We start from the raw sequence: 15,329 nt of genomic DNA, 5'->3' as shown, positions 1-15,329 counted from the left end.
TGGTCCTTCCCTGGTTTGTGAATGAGGTTAAACTGGTATTCCTTCCAGCGTAGTCCCCCAGCAGGCAATGCAAGGTGACATTTGGGCTGTAGGCTTCCCTTAAATCGTGACAGGGGCCTGGTGGTTGGTGACAACAGTGAACGGTTTGCCATAAAGGAAGGGGTGGAAATGCTTGCAGACCCACAATATGGTGAGATACTCCTTCTCAGACTGCGAGTACCATTGTTCGGCTTCCGTGTGGCTCTTGCTGGCGTACAACACAATTTTCCTCTGGGCGTGTTCACTGCCGAAGTGCTGAGCTAGGATTTCTCCTAGGCCGACTGGGCTTGAGTCTAGGTCACTTCTGTGTGTAGAGTAGAGTCTAAGGGCCTCATTACGAGGAGGGCGGTAAGGGGTTAACGGCGCTGGTATAGGTGCCGGAGCCATTAACCCTGTGCCGCCCTATTACAAGGTACCCTCACTGGACCCGCTCTGGACTTCTGGTTTTACCAGATGTCCTTGGCGGGTCCTGCGAGGGGACAAGCATGCTAACAACCGGCCCGTCATTAACGGGCCTGTTGTTAGCATGCTCCCCATTTCCATTGAGCCCTATGGGGGCACAAATGGGAATGGGGATGGTCCGGCTCCGGGTTCCCTAAATGGGGAAATACAGGGCCCTCCAAAGTTGGAATGGCCCGGTATTTCCCCATTCAGGGAACCCAGACCCGGACCCGAGTTTGAAGGCAGCCATGCCCTTATTAAGGGCATGGCTACCTCCAAACTCATAATGAGGCCCTAAGTATGATATGCAGAGTGCTACGGCAATGTCTTTTCTGATCTTGTTGAACGCTGTTGGCTGTGCTGGCTCCCATATGATCACTTGATCTTTATTCGTCAATGCTCGCAATGGGGAGGTGGTGGAGGCAAAGTTGTCGAGGTAACGCGTGCAATAACTCGCCAGGTCTAGGAATGACCTCATTTGGGTGACGTTTGTTGGGGTGAGGGCTTCTGTCAGTGCCTTGATCTTATCGGGGTCAGATTCAATGCCCTTTTCTGAGAATATGTATCCAAAGAATTTGAGGGTTGCCTTGTTGAATTCACATTTCCCTTTGTTGAGTGTTAGATTCGCGTCACTGAGGGCTTTACATACTTTCAGTAGCGTTGCATCGTGGACCTCCTGCGACCTTCCAAAAATCAGAATATCGTCGCTGTAATTAATGCAGGTGGTATGTGGCATATATTAAGGATTTCTTCCTGGAATATTGCTGCAGCCGACGAGATCCGGAAGTTCAATCGCTTGTAGCGAAATAGTCAAATATGTGTTGTGAACGTCGTGATGTAGCGGGACTGTTCACTCAGCTCCACCTGGTGATGCTCCTTGTGCAGGTCTAGCTTGGAGAAGACCCGGGCTCCATTTAACAGGTGCATCATGTCGGTGACACGTGGCGATTGGTGATGTTCCCTTAGTATCGCCTGGTTGGGTACGAGCATGTCCACGCACAGCCATATGTGTCTTTCTGTGCCTTCCTTTGGTATGGGTACGACCAGTGAGACCCAAGGGGTGGGGCCGGTAGAGGGTTCAATGACGTTGGCCTCAATGAAGGCCAGCAATTCCTTCTCAACTTGCTGTTGGATATTGAAGGGTATCCCTTGATAGTGCTGTGCAAGAGGCTTCACTGACATGTAAATGTTCAGTTGGATTTTGCACCCTTTTAGCTTCCCTATTCCTTTAAACAGAGTTGAGAATGCTTCTTCAATCCTGGCGGCCGGTGTGATGTATTTTCCAGCCGTGACGTGGTACAGGATGTGGATGAGCCCCATCTGGATGGCCAATTTGAAGCTCAGTATGTACCGACTGGCTGCTTCTGCCTTGACATGGATGAGTGCGCGGTCGAGTTTGTCTTTGTGTCCACATGTGGTCATGAATACCCCCAGACACGGGAGCGGCTGCTTGGCATCATATGTTGTGATGAATCAACTTCCGGGGCACCAGTGGTCCAGGGGTGAATATTGGTTTCTAAACCATCAATCAGCCACACACCTCTAGTACACCAGATGGGATCTGAACAGAATGGCATCATAAGCTAATTATAACCCTTCTATGGTATGGCAGGCTTATCTCTGCATTTTCGTGGATCGTTGGTTAGTTGCAACACAGTGAAAATACAATTATTGCCCAATGATAAAAGGTACTGTCCAGTCAAGGTTGAATACCAATATCTAATGTATTATTATTCAAGACAGTTCTAGCACAGTACAAATACAACCCACCCTGTAAAGGAATTCAGAGAACAGACAGTTTTAAAGAAAGAACAGGGATGCACTGGTCGAGGTGTCTCGGACGACGTTAGTTACTGTGGCGTAACAACAGTCAGCATACAGTCGGTTGCAGCTCGAGAGGCTCAACTGACTTGAAAATGTCCTTTAAGGCAGATGCTGGTTGATGCTTGTCGATGCACTCCTCTTCACTGGGCTTGTGTTGTACTTTAGGGAGGGTGGCCCAAAGCCTTGTCCTTGGTTTGGTTCACAGACTCTCCGGCACTTACCACCTAGGATGCTTGCTGTCGGAGACTATCAGGGCATGCTGTGTGATGGCTGGATACCGGTTCTGCAGCTGTTGGAGGCTCCTCTGGATTCAGTATCTGCCTTTGTTCCTAGGGAGATGTTTAGGGGAGGGATCCTGCTCCCCTCTTTGGAAATCCTGGCCTTCCTTCACTGGCGGAAGCTGCAAGGCAGACTGTACCTTCAGCCAGGTTCCAAATGCTGAGTTCTTCGTGTTACTCCTTGTAAAGTCTTCAGATGATCTGCCCAAAAGAGGGTCTCAGCCCTCTTTTAAAGCCAGATTGGCCACACTGATTGGTGTAGGATAAGCCTACCTTAATGAACCAATCCTGGGTCCGGAACCAACAATCTCCTTTATGTATGAGATCATAAAAGAGTGCTTTGGCGCAGAAAATGTAAAGGGGTGAAAACATGTAATGCTAAGTCCCAACCATCTTCCTGTCTGTTGTGGATCAAAGGGTCTCTCTGGTTAATTGAGCTCTCTGTGGTTTCTGATTAAAGCAGCAGATTTCTCTTGAAGCTGTGGTGAGAACAGACTTCCTGTCTCCATGAAATCATTTACACCTACCCTCTGAATGGGGTCCTCCTTTGGGGGTTGCCTATTGTAAATACATGTACCAGCAGGGGTCAAAATTGAGGGCAGCTGGGAGCTATTTAGCTCCTGCTTCTAGCATAGTCCAGCCTGGTTAGCTTGAAACCAACAGATAGCTGAGCTACTTTTGGCTCCTACGGCCAATGTGTGCCTTCCAAACATATAAATGTGACATTAACTTTGAGTATTTGAGAATGTTAATGAAGAATTAGAAAACATTAATAAACATTTAAACACAATAGATCATACAAAATGCACAAAAGATTAAATGAGCATCTCTGGTAGCTCCTGGTTCCCCTGCTGTAGCTCCTGCCTACAAGATGATGCCTGAAATCGAGGAGCTGGTTTTAGCTCCTGCTCATCAAATCTCAATATCAAACACTGTACCTGACTTGACAGCTCACTGTCATTGATACTTTAGGGCGGGAGCTAGCTTCAGGTTGGCACAGTGCACATGACAGGGATGTTGGGGTTTCCGGTCTCCTTTGTTTTAGACTCTGCAGCCAGGCCCCATGTGGGCCTGGTCAAAGTATACTCTATTAGAATGTCAATTATGTTAATTGCCACCACCATCTGCAGAGGGTAAACAAACAGACAGGATGGATCCATGGAGCCTTTTATAGTTAATGAGGCCGGCCATGGCATGAAGAAGGGTTTGGCCTTCCCCCTTCTGAGATGCATCGTGTACTCCACCTGCCAGATCCCAACTAAATATGACAGGGAGGACTGTGCCAGGTATGCCGTGCGGTGAGCATAGGAAAATCTGTGCAGATTAGCCCCACTGACAACTGACAAGTCAGAGAAGCAACAATACTTCAGGTGCAGCTATGGGTTCCCCCACAAGGGCACATGCCCGGCAATCGGCCAGGAATGCTCAGCTTGCGCAGGCGAGGGTCATTTCCGATCCATGTGCCTCAACCCAAGGCCTCCAAGTCAAGCCAAGCAGAACCCAGGTCCTGCAAGTACAAATCACCTCATCGACAACACAGAGAGGAAAAACACCAGTACTCAGGGAGGAGACATGACAGAGAACGACATAGCACCAGAACGAGGCACTTCCTTTTCTCAGAGGCTTGCCAGAAAGGAAGGCATCAGTCCACCACTTGCGCACAACCATGCTGTACACAAATGAGTTTGAGTCCCAAAAGACAGACCCTCCACGATTCTGCGGCATGAAATGGCAAATTATGCAGCATGAAATGGCAAATTTTGCGGCACAACCCTTTATTTATGGCAGCATTTTTGCAGCACTATTTTTATTGACTGGGGGGTGCACGATTGGTACATTGCAGGAAAGAGGCCATGTGAAAGGCTACAAGAGAGGCAGGTTGTCATTATATGTATCTTTTGTATCAATTTAATAGGAGGAGTCCTAGATGTCTCTGGCTTGGCAGTTGAGTCACTATTGTGTTGAGGGATTCATCTTTGATCGTTGCTTCTGGCGAGATGTAAATCTTGCTCATGGTGGATTCTTGGAGTTTGAGGGCTGTGGTCATCCTTGCTAGGAGCAGGATTTCCGCCAGAGTGTGGGGCTTCTCTTACAGTTTTTTATTGAGTGCCATTGACTGACAGCCTGCTATGACTTTGGGTTTTATGGCTTCCTCATTTGTGTACAGGTTGAAGTTGCAGTGTTTTACCTTGGATCTGAGGGGATTTACAAACGTATCCATGGTTTCACCCGGATGTTGCATTGTGGTGTGGAAAACGTGGCGTTCATAGTCCATGTTTTTGTGGATCGCTAAATGTTAGTGTAGTATTCGTTTCAGGTCGGTATATGTGTATTCGACATCTACGGGTAGCTCAAAAATGTTGTCTCTCACTTCGGGGCCAGCTGTGAGCACGAGTAGGCTAGTGATGCGCTTATCTTCTTGTGGGCCTCAGGCATTCAGGTTCAGGTCAAACTCTTTCATCGATCGGGACCAGCTGGGGCCCAGGTTGGAGGTGTCCATCATACCGAATGGGAGCAGTGTTGGTATGGGGAATTAATCCCTCACTTGCTGTGCTAGTGCAACTCGGGCCGGGTCAGGCGATGGATCACCCATCTTGTTGCGTAATGAGCATTCAAAACACCTTTAGCCACATGTCAGCCAACCACTTTCTGGGGCACTGTCACTTTGTGGGCACTGGTACCTGCTCCCCCTTGCTTGAAATGTAGGTTAAGGCTCTCCTTAATAGCCAACATCTTCTTTCTTGTTCCACTTGTATGTAGTTTGCACTAAATGACAGAGACCTTCTCACTCCCTTCGCTTGTATATGTATATAGCACACTTCTGCTTGGTTATGCAGGCAGGCAGCTGCAGGACATATGCCCTGAGCACCTGCTTCCTTGGTGCTGTCTGGGGCTAGGCACGCATGCTTTCAGCGTGTTTGATGTACTGGCAGTCCAGCCTGCCTGCCATGGGATGCAGTGCATGTAGCTAGTACACCGCAGGGATTCCTTTTATATATTTTCCTTTTGGTGTTGGGCAGAACTTACTTCACAAGCGCTGGTCTCTTCCTCCCGGCCTCCACCGAAGGATCAGCTGCTGGGGTGGGGCCTCTCCTTACAGGCCAGGCTACCTCACTGCAGCCGCATTCACGCTCACCGTGGGCCACACAGGGTGCAGAACTGCTCAGCGACGTCATTTCACCAAAATGTCGGGGGTAGCGGAAGTGACATCACACGACCCTTGACCTCTGATGACATCACAGGAAGTGATGTCATTTGACCCCACCCCGAAGTGACATCACGGGAAACGATGGAACACAACCTTTCACCCCTTGACAAAACATCAAGTGGCATCATATAACATTGTTTCTAAGTACACTATGAAAAATATGGTTACGATATAACTGTAAAGTGATATACATTTCATACAAGAATGTATCACCATATGTATCATTAATATCAGCGCGTATAGGCCCATTTACCGAATTACTGTGAATGCAAGCAGACGTCCAAGGCCAAACGATAATGATGTATTATTATACTGCACTTACGCTTAAGCGCTTCATATAGAACAAATATGCATACAATATCTCCCAACCTGTATTGCTACTCATTTATCAACCTCAGCAGGATGAAAGGCTGAGTTGACCTTGACAGGAGTCAATGAGTTATCTTGACGGCTATAGCTATCAGAAAACCAGCCACTCCAGAAACAAAGAGCCACATGCTGCTGGCCCAAAGAGCCACATTCTGCTGGCCAAAGCCCAGGATCCTCAGTTGAAATGGGGTAGCAAGGAAACCACAGGGGTAGCAAGGGAGACCTTAGGGCCTCAGTTGCGACCCTTGGCAACCCCTAAATGATGTCCCTGGGACTGCTGTGCGCTGCCATTCCAGCTGGCAGATCACTCTGCAGGGGGGTACCCCACAGCAGATGGGGGAAGGCGGTGGGAAGCCACTTTCGTGGGATCGGCGGCTCCCCTCATTGATAATGTTGGGTTTAGGCCCAGGGCAGTGCATACCACCATTCACGCGCACACATGAATAAAACACACCAACACAGTTTATCTTATCAGCGGTAACTACTTTATTTCTGTGCGGGGCGCAGCCTCACCAACTTTGGTCACATGACCCATCCCTGCAATTCCTGCCCATGTCACCTGACATGCCGGCACTACATTACAATATCCTATGGCACAGAAAAAACACACAGCACCAGAATATTGATTAACCCATCACTGCACAGAAAAGGAACATAATAGTAGCAGGCCAACACATACACATTCTGGTCGTTGCTGACATTTTCTCCAGGTGGGCAGGGGCTTTTCCCATCAGCTGCTACCATGTGCAAGACCCTGTTACACAACTATTTCCACGCATGTGGTATCCCAGCATCGTTCTTCTCAGAGGGACACAGGTCACTACATCGGGCAATGTCAAACGCGGCAAGGCATTGGACATTAACCAACAGTTTCACATAGGGGGTGCTGATGAGGCTCAACGGAGGAATAAAGAAAGGAAGGAACAAAACAGAAGCTGGAGGCTTAGGGGGAGACCTGGGGACCCATTCACCCCTCAGACAATTGAGAGCTCAGACACACTCACCAAAGAGTCGGTACAAAGAGCTCTTTGGCAGGGAAATGCCGCAGTGGCAGAACATACGATTTCCCAAGGGAGGACCGAAGTTGGAGAATGGGGAGTGACCAACGAGGAATACTTTTCAACAATGATCTCCTGTAATATACAAAGTTTACATTCCAATGGGTACAAGTCGAGCAGCTGAAAAGAGTCCCAATTGTAAGATCCTAGCCGATGAACGGAAACCAAAGGGAGAATAAATAGTTCACAAAACTAAAGTTGGGAAACAAGCAGGGACAGTTCATATGAATCATTGCACCAAAACCGCTCATTGCTCCATGTCTAGGGAAGGAGAACACATTGGAGGGCCAATTCATGTGCACATAGGCATACAATTATGTAACTGTGTCTTCTAATGTTCTTCTCTTTGGCATTACATTTTCATTGCTTTGATAGATATTATAGATTACCACAATCCTCCACAGACAGCATTAAGGGATATTACAGTGATGTTCCAGCAAGCACATACCTCCCATGGGTTGCGATCATTAAAAAACACTAGTTATATCAGATACGCAGCTTTCCCAAATGCAGTACTATAGCACCCAAAAGTGCTCATACTTATTTTTATGGCCTTAGCCCATATATGATTTATATTCACGAGTATACATACAGGGTATGCTGGATGTACACAGGATAGACAGCGTTACTGAAGAACATCTGCAACAATTCTTCATTATGACAGCGGCCGCAGAGTATATAAAAGATGGTTTCACTAAAATCATAACATGCAAAGTAATAGTAACTCAGAAAGAAACAGCACAGAAGTAAGTGAATGGAAGGTTTGTTATCCTGCATCTTCATTCTTTTTTTTAAGATGCATTTATTTATGTAGAGGGAGGAACAATGCTATTCTGATCACAAAAGAACATACAATATATAAGAAATCCGATTTGGCAGGAAGCAGTGAGCTCCTTACAATGAAAGAAGAGGTGTTATGTCTTGTCTTCTCTCCCTGTGTGTGGGTTAATGGAACCTTGCATGGTCTCTTGGAATGTTCCCTGAGTGTGCTGTCCCGATTGTTCTATGTGTGTCAGTTAGTCCGAGTCAGCTTTCTTCCTCCAGGGTGTGGATGCCCGGTGTCTCTGTCCTCCTTACTGGCTTTCCTGAGTGACCCTGGTGTTCAATAAAGGACACTTACCTGTACTCCCGGCCTCCTTCCATTTGTGCACTTCAGGACCTCACAATATTCAAGATGAGCTATATTAAAGCCCTGCATAATCTTGGGGTGGTCAGGGAGGGTCCCCAGGACTATGAGGCATTTATGTTGCACGTGCCGTATTGTTAACTGGGGGCGGTGGTGGCGTACTGTATGTATCAAAGTGTAGTTCTTTATGATGGGATATTACTTTTAGTGTTATTGTTTGTCTATAGTTGATACATATTAGCTTGCATGCGCACAGAAAGATACAATGCTAAACCCCCAAAAATGTAATAACATACATGCAGATTAATACAAATACATGGGGAATTTATGAATCTCATAATAGTGGGCTTTTCACAAATTAATCAAAAACCATGGTAGTCGGGGCTGTTTTGCAAAGTGAACTTTGAAACTGACTCTGTGCGGTTTTAGAAGCCAGGGAATCGGTGAATAAGTAACTTCTCAACCTTCGCGGTCAGCACAGTTGCAGAAACTGGACATGAGTTTTAGGGTTTGATCAATATCACATATGGCAAAGGTAATCTCCTGATGAATGGGAGCGTGACAAAAGGATTTTCTCTATTTGTTTTGGCTAGCAGTGAAACACAGGGTGAGTCAATGCCCAAGGCTAACTAATAAGAAACCAGGAGTTGCAATTTTATTGTCAGATGTGCTATGTGTGATAAAGCGGCGGGAATTTGGATTAGAATGTTCCAATGAAACCAATGACCTGGGGAATGAGATAGCATCACAAACTCAAAGAGAAATTATTTACCCAGCCTTCCTCCTATACAAAAAAGGTAGCAAGCGCCCCTCTCTCGAAAGAACACGGCATGATAACCTGTTTAGTGGTTTTTAACCACTTTGAGAGTTTGCAGCCATATGCTTTTTGCTCACTGTACCTTTTACAGATGGGAAATATCCATTTGCATATCAGTCTTTGTTCAGCCTTCCTCCTATCGCTTGAAATATTTATGCAGTTTGTGCAATTAAACATTAAGGTTAAAAGAGCTTAAGCCAGTTATTGCTAGTAATGAATTATGTTTGTACAACAATGTTTTACTGAATAATGATGTCATGACCCACCACAACGGATCCTAAGAAGAGGTGTGTTCTACGCATGAGCTGAAGATGGTAGTTGAGATAAGGGCTACCAATGAAAACGTAGGAATTGGAGAAAGATGGGATTTCTTTGAAGAGGGTTTTGTTCAATCACATGTGGGGGGGGTGCATTGTAATAAAGTATCTGGGAGGGTTTTAATTGTTGCAAAAATGTATAAAAGATGTAAACTGATGTGCTTTGTTGAGACTTGGGTTAAATTGGTCCAGCAACACTGTCTAACTGCTTCCTAGATAACTGTACAATCATCCTGCTTTATGTCCAAACGTGCACTCGTTCTTCAAGTGGTGGGCCCGCTTGGGTTGAGGATAAACTGACGGAGGTCATGTCTACATTAGACGCATGACAACACTAGCAATGGGACAAGCCCCTTTAAGGTCTCCAGGTTTTCGTGGTCCACTGACATTCTCATTCATCTCCCCACACATTTCAAATTTGTTCCTGATGTGGCATTTGCAGACGTATCGTTTCTGGCTACTGTGTCAGCTTATGCACCATTACCGAATTAATGTTCTCAGCTGCAAGCCAAAGTGTCCTTGCAAGTAAAGGTTCTGCTGTATGGGTTGGAGGGATGCAGATCATGCTAGAAGGGGGAGGGGCTAGAACAAGATCAAAGATATATGGCATTCGGTCACTGCTGCATACTAGGCTTGAACTCAATGGATATCATCAGCCTATCAGAAGGAATATGCTCATCGGCCTATGAAAGCAGAGTCAGTGCACGGACAAGCTAATTATTTGAGCTTGCGTCAACACAAGCTTATTGTGGATGCGTTTCTAGTGGCCGCCAAAAATGTAGAGAATTGTGACAATGTATACCATAGGGGTCACTACAACAGTACCCACAGGGGCTGCAAGATGGCCCTCAATGTCTCTAACCTGCTGAAATGGGCAGCCACTAGAGGTTATTAATTCACCCCCAAGCAGATAGTTCTGTTTCACGTCAAAGGGACCCCGCAAAATGTGGCCCTCTAACATGGTAGTTCAAGGCATATATGGTGCTCTTGAGACGCTTAGACACATAGAACAAGAACACATTCAAAGGTTATTGGCAACACCACTCCCAGCCCCCCTTCCTCCACAGCCTACATGGACAGACCATTACGAGATATTTTAGACAATGTTGTGAACTTGTCCATGACGCATATGTGTGTAGCTGCTCCATCGTGGAAGCGTGACTCCAAAACTATGTCTTGTTATCCCGAGCCATCTCAAAAAGTATTATTTGGGTGAAGCATACAATATATTTGCATAGTTATGACAGGCTGAAAGCCTCCGGCAACAACCATGGTCTCTCCCCCACAGGGGAGGTAATACTCCTCACAGAGTGAGTCACGGTCCAGGTATCTCTGGGAAGCGTTCAAAACAAACATTTTGAACAAAATTGATGATACAGTTATCACTACAGCGGCCAAGAGAAAGGTTACCAGGGCACACATCATTGAAGCCTGTGTTATTGCAACATGTCTGACAAGATTTCATAAGCCTGCCCAAGATACTACTGAAAAAGGGTCTGTGTTTTTGTGGGCCTCTATCGCCAAGTCCATACATCCAGTGGCTATTAAAACAAATTTCAGCCGCAATGCCCATTTTACAACTTGCAACAACGAATTTGTGCATCATCACAAAACAGTAGTTTGCTCTATCACGGGCACAAGTACAATGTTCCTTCCTGAGGAAGAAGGAGGCAAGGCGCTTGGGCAGTGCGCTTAGAAAATAGAAAAAAGGGGCAACTGTTTGCACAAGAGGCGAGTCTTTGCTGTGTTTTGCTTGTACGCTCTCTCTCCCTCCTATATTGTGTTTACACCACTGTGCACGTCCGGGACATCCAGGTCCCCCACCCCTCGCCCCCCCACCCAAATGCTAATCAGACCCGCAGTCAGAGAGGTAGGGGATCCCCAAACAGCACATACCCCAGAAGTGAAGAAACGTGGGCGCAAAGCTCACCACCAGCCTCGACCAATGTGACGTGGGAGACACGCAGTCACCGGTGGCACTAGAAGAGCCCTGCAGGTGACCATATAGGCAGCAGGAGGGAAGGGTGGGAGGAGACCGTCATTAAGCACCCATAACAGATGCCCTGCCTCCAGCAAGTGCGTGCCAACAATATGCTACTGACATGCGAAACTCAGTGAATCGCTGCCCTCCAATAGTTTCATTTTGTTTCTATGTCGCTTCATCGCCGGATTATTTTTAGATTCGTTTTTTGTCAAAAATTTTATTTCTAAAAAACTCATCGAAAAATGTTTTTTGTTGCGGGGGCTCCTCCTCAGATCCCCTCCCCTATAGTTTAAAGTCTATCCCTTACACCCCTATACCTTACAGACCCTTACCCACCCCTATATGTTTCAATGAGTTTTTAGAAAAATAATTCATCAAAAAACGAAACTAAAAATATACAGCGATGAAGTAATGTCGTACCTTTATTAGATATTCCAATTAAACTTGTATCTAAAGTTAAACCAACTGTGGTGTTATTGGCAAAAAGATCTCAGAACATTGACCAAGTGTTGAAGTTCAGTTATTTAAACGGTGGCTACCACGAAGAGACACTCCGTTTATTGACAGAAATGGTCCTACAGGTGAGGTTGGCTTGTTGATACATTGCAAATTAGACGGTTTATAGTCATTGGGTCGAAAACAAAAATGTAGAACGTCATAATGTCGAAAAAAAGATGTCGAAAAAAAAAAGTCGCATTTTTTTTCAATACGTTTTTTTTTTTAAATGGGGTGGTTCCCCCCCAACCCCTTTTTTTATTTTACCCATTTTTTATACTTACCAAACCCAAAAAATACATATAAATAAAAAAATAATAGATTTGACTTTTTTTTCCGACATTTTATTTTCCACATTTTTGTCATTCGACTTTTTATTTTCGACATTATGACTGCACACCAAATTAGACTGCTGCAATGCATCGCATGTAGGCATTCCTGAATATCAACTTGGCCAACTGTAGAAAGTTGAGAAGGCGGCTGTTCTTTCCATTTTCCAAAGGCCCCGCTAGGAATCGATTTCCCCTCTTCACTGATCTCTACATTGGTTGCCAGTAAAATGTGGAGTACATTTGAAGATTCGTTTTCAGTAGCAGCCCCAAGATTACAGAACTCCCTTCCACAGAATACTCGGGAGTTGGACAAATTCTCGCAATTCTGTGAAGCCATTAAGTTCTGGCTTTTATGATAACTTTATTGAACTTACAGGCTAACAGGTGATGTCGAGCCTTGAAATCTTCCCTGGTTCCTGTTTCCCATTACATGAGTGAACGTATGTGACGTGCCTTGGAGGCCAGTGCACAACAATGGACCCACTCCGAGTCAGGACATCACCAGAGAATACAATCCCAGCCGGGGGGATGCCCTGGCCCTAGTACCCAGGCTCGGGTCAGTGCAGGCAGCAGAGACGAGATGTGTACCCAATCCCCACCAGAGAGCTCAGATTTTAAATTTCACAGGCCTCATTATGAGTTTTGCTATTATTCCAGAGGAATTGCTGCCAAACTGGGATAACATTACTGCCACGTGGTCTCGTTAATTTACTGGCAGATTAAGAGCAGTGGTAAACGGAATGAAACCCCATTTTTGGAATCCATACCACTCCATAGGGATTTTGCAGAATTACTGCGGGCGGTACTTTCGCCTGTGGGAAATCCTACGGTCTTTGGAGGCAAAATGGAATATTTACCTGCAACTATACGTAGAAGATTATGCCTTCACCTTACCTTCAATCTAGGAATTTGGCTGTGTGGTAAAAGTCTCTGAAAAAAAGATTACTGCCAAAAAATGCCAGCAATAGATTCACCGCCATTTTTTTTACTGCACCACCAACTGGGTCCCTTTATGTCAGAAATCTGCACAACCGGTATGATTGTAATCACCAAAAGGTGTATCCACCGGATGTCTGCACAGTGTGGAGCCTTACACCAGGGCCTTCACTCTGGTTTATCGCACTCAACTTCCTGAGGCACCTGTTCTGTACTTTTGGCATGTCATTTTCTCTATATCATCTACCACTGGTATTTCACCTGGTCCCCTCCACACTTGTTTGATCTAGAATGTTCCAAGGTGGTAAATGGGTTCCATGTAACAATGTCCCCTCAAAAATATCGCCATGCAAAAAAACCGCGAAAAATTGCTGCTTTTTGTGGGGACATTATTACATGGAACATGCGGAGTACACCCCGGCAACCCCAAAACTCTTTTTTATTTTTCATGGGGAGCAGGGGACACCCCCACAACCTCCGCCTGCCCCTTTCCCTATTTATATGGTCACCTATATAATGTCGCCACAACATTTTCCCAGCGACATTATATGCGGCGACCATATATATATGGATATTATTACCTGATACCGGTAAATGAACATGCTCTGCCTTTCCACATCCCTCCTGTCCCCCTCTTTCCTCTTGGGGCGCTACGAATCGACTGCACTAGCAGATGCCACCTTTTAAATCACCGGTACATAAACAACACTGAACCAAAATAAAGCAGGACGGATACAAGAGGGAAGAAATGGCAAGTTCTTGTGAATCTATAATGCTATGTGGGGGCAGGGGGAGGATGTGTGGGTCTTGTGGGATTAAAACATTCTACAGTGCACGGTTCTTGTCATTATACACACCATTCTGTCCTCATTAGCGGTGCACACAGCTCTCTGGGGAAGCGAGGGCGCTGGGGACTTTCTTTGCCAGTCGCTAGGCTGCGTCCGTCTAGGCCTACAGTCTCCCCTCTGCTTCCCACAAACAGACAGCTGATCGAATTAAGCCAAATAATTAGCAGGAGTAATTAGCCTGCCTCTGCACCCACGCCCCTCCCATCCTGCCAGGGGGAGAGGGTACAGAGCTTCCAGGGAAATTAGCCTCGTGTTCCGGCTGAGAGTGTCCAGAGCCTCGGCGCAAACACCACGCTGGGGTGATAACTGTGCGTAGGTCCGTCTGGCACCCGTTCACTGCTCAGTGCGCTGCAGAGAGGAAGCTCCGCCTGGGGTAGACAGCGAGAAAGGACACACGCTGCAGGAGGAATGGAGTAATGAGGGGGAGGCGGGAACATCGAAAGGATGGAAGAGGAACATAGGTGGCGAGATGGGGAGGAACTGGGGAAGGGATTTAGGGACAGATGTCAGAACGGTGGAAGATCAGAGGTCGAAGTGAGCAGGAACTAAAGGGTACTGGGTTCCTTTACTTTTCAGGAGAAGTTGCCATCATGTCCTTATTTGATGTGACCAAAAGCACTGTTCCAGGATGGCTGGGAAGGTGACAAAAATGTATTACTCCCCTACAGTGGATTTAAACCTTGGCCCGCCTGGTAACACTACAGTGTTCCGCCATAGTGCACTATCGCACAGGTGCTGGACTGCTTTTGTTTATTTGTATACATTGCTTGGGGATGAACATCCATTGCTGAGCCACCACAAAGCTCTGCTTAGTAGTGTTCTGTGTTTGTCTTCTGCATTTAAGCATGTACTGCTGTAGACACTGGGGTCTTTACGAGTTGGGTGGTATCTGGGTGGTAAATCTGCCTATATACCACCAAACTGTATTTCCCTCACTGCCACTTGGTCCGGCGGAATTATCGCCGGATTACAAGTGGCGGTGGCGATGAAACTCCCCATTTTTTCTGAGTTCACAGGACACAATGGGGCTTTTTCGGCAGAATTACAGCGGCGGAAATTCTGCTGTGGTAGTTGGCTGAAAATGGCCAGAAAGTCGGCAGATTTACCTCAAGCTCATGGCTGGAGGTGAATTCACCTCATAGTTGGGCAGTGCGGGAATGTGGCAGTATATGGTAATACCGCCACATTTATCCTACACGGCCCAACTCGTAATGAGGCCACCAGGCGGCTATAGTCATGGGCATGTCACTTAAGAGG

The 15,329-nt window shown here is 46.3% G+C and overlaps 1 protein-coding gene across 1 annotated transcript in view; it reads right to left on the bottom strand.

The window, feature by feature from the left end:
• Nucleotides 1-15,329, bottom strand: part of NPR1 (natriuretic peptide receptor 1) — a 1,222,629-nt gene that overhangs the window by 639,125 nt on the left and 568,175 nt on the right. The window lies entirely within an intron of this gene.

The sequence above is a fragment of the Ambystoma mexicanum genome, chromosome 1p (genome assembly GCF_040938575.1).
Source record: "Ambystoma mexicanum isolate Mex_15411 chromosome 1p, UKY_AmexF1_1, whole genome shotgun sequence".
Lineage (NCBI taxonomy): Eukaryota > Metazoa > Chordata > Amphibia > Caudata > Ambystomatidae > Ambystoma > Ambystoma mexicanum.
Note: the sequence above shows the minus strand (reverse complement) of the source record. Positions and strands in the feature narration are given on the sequence as shown.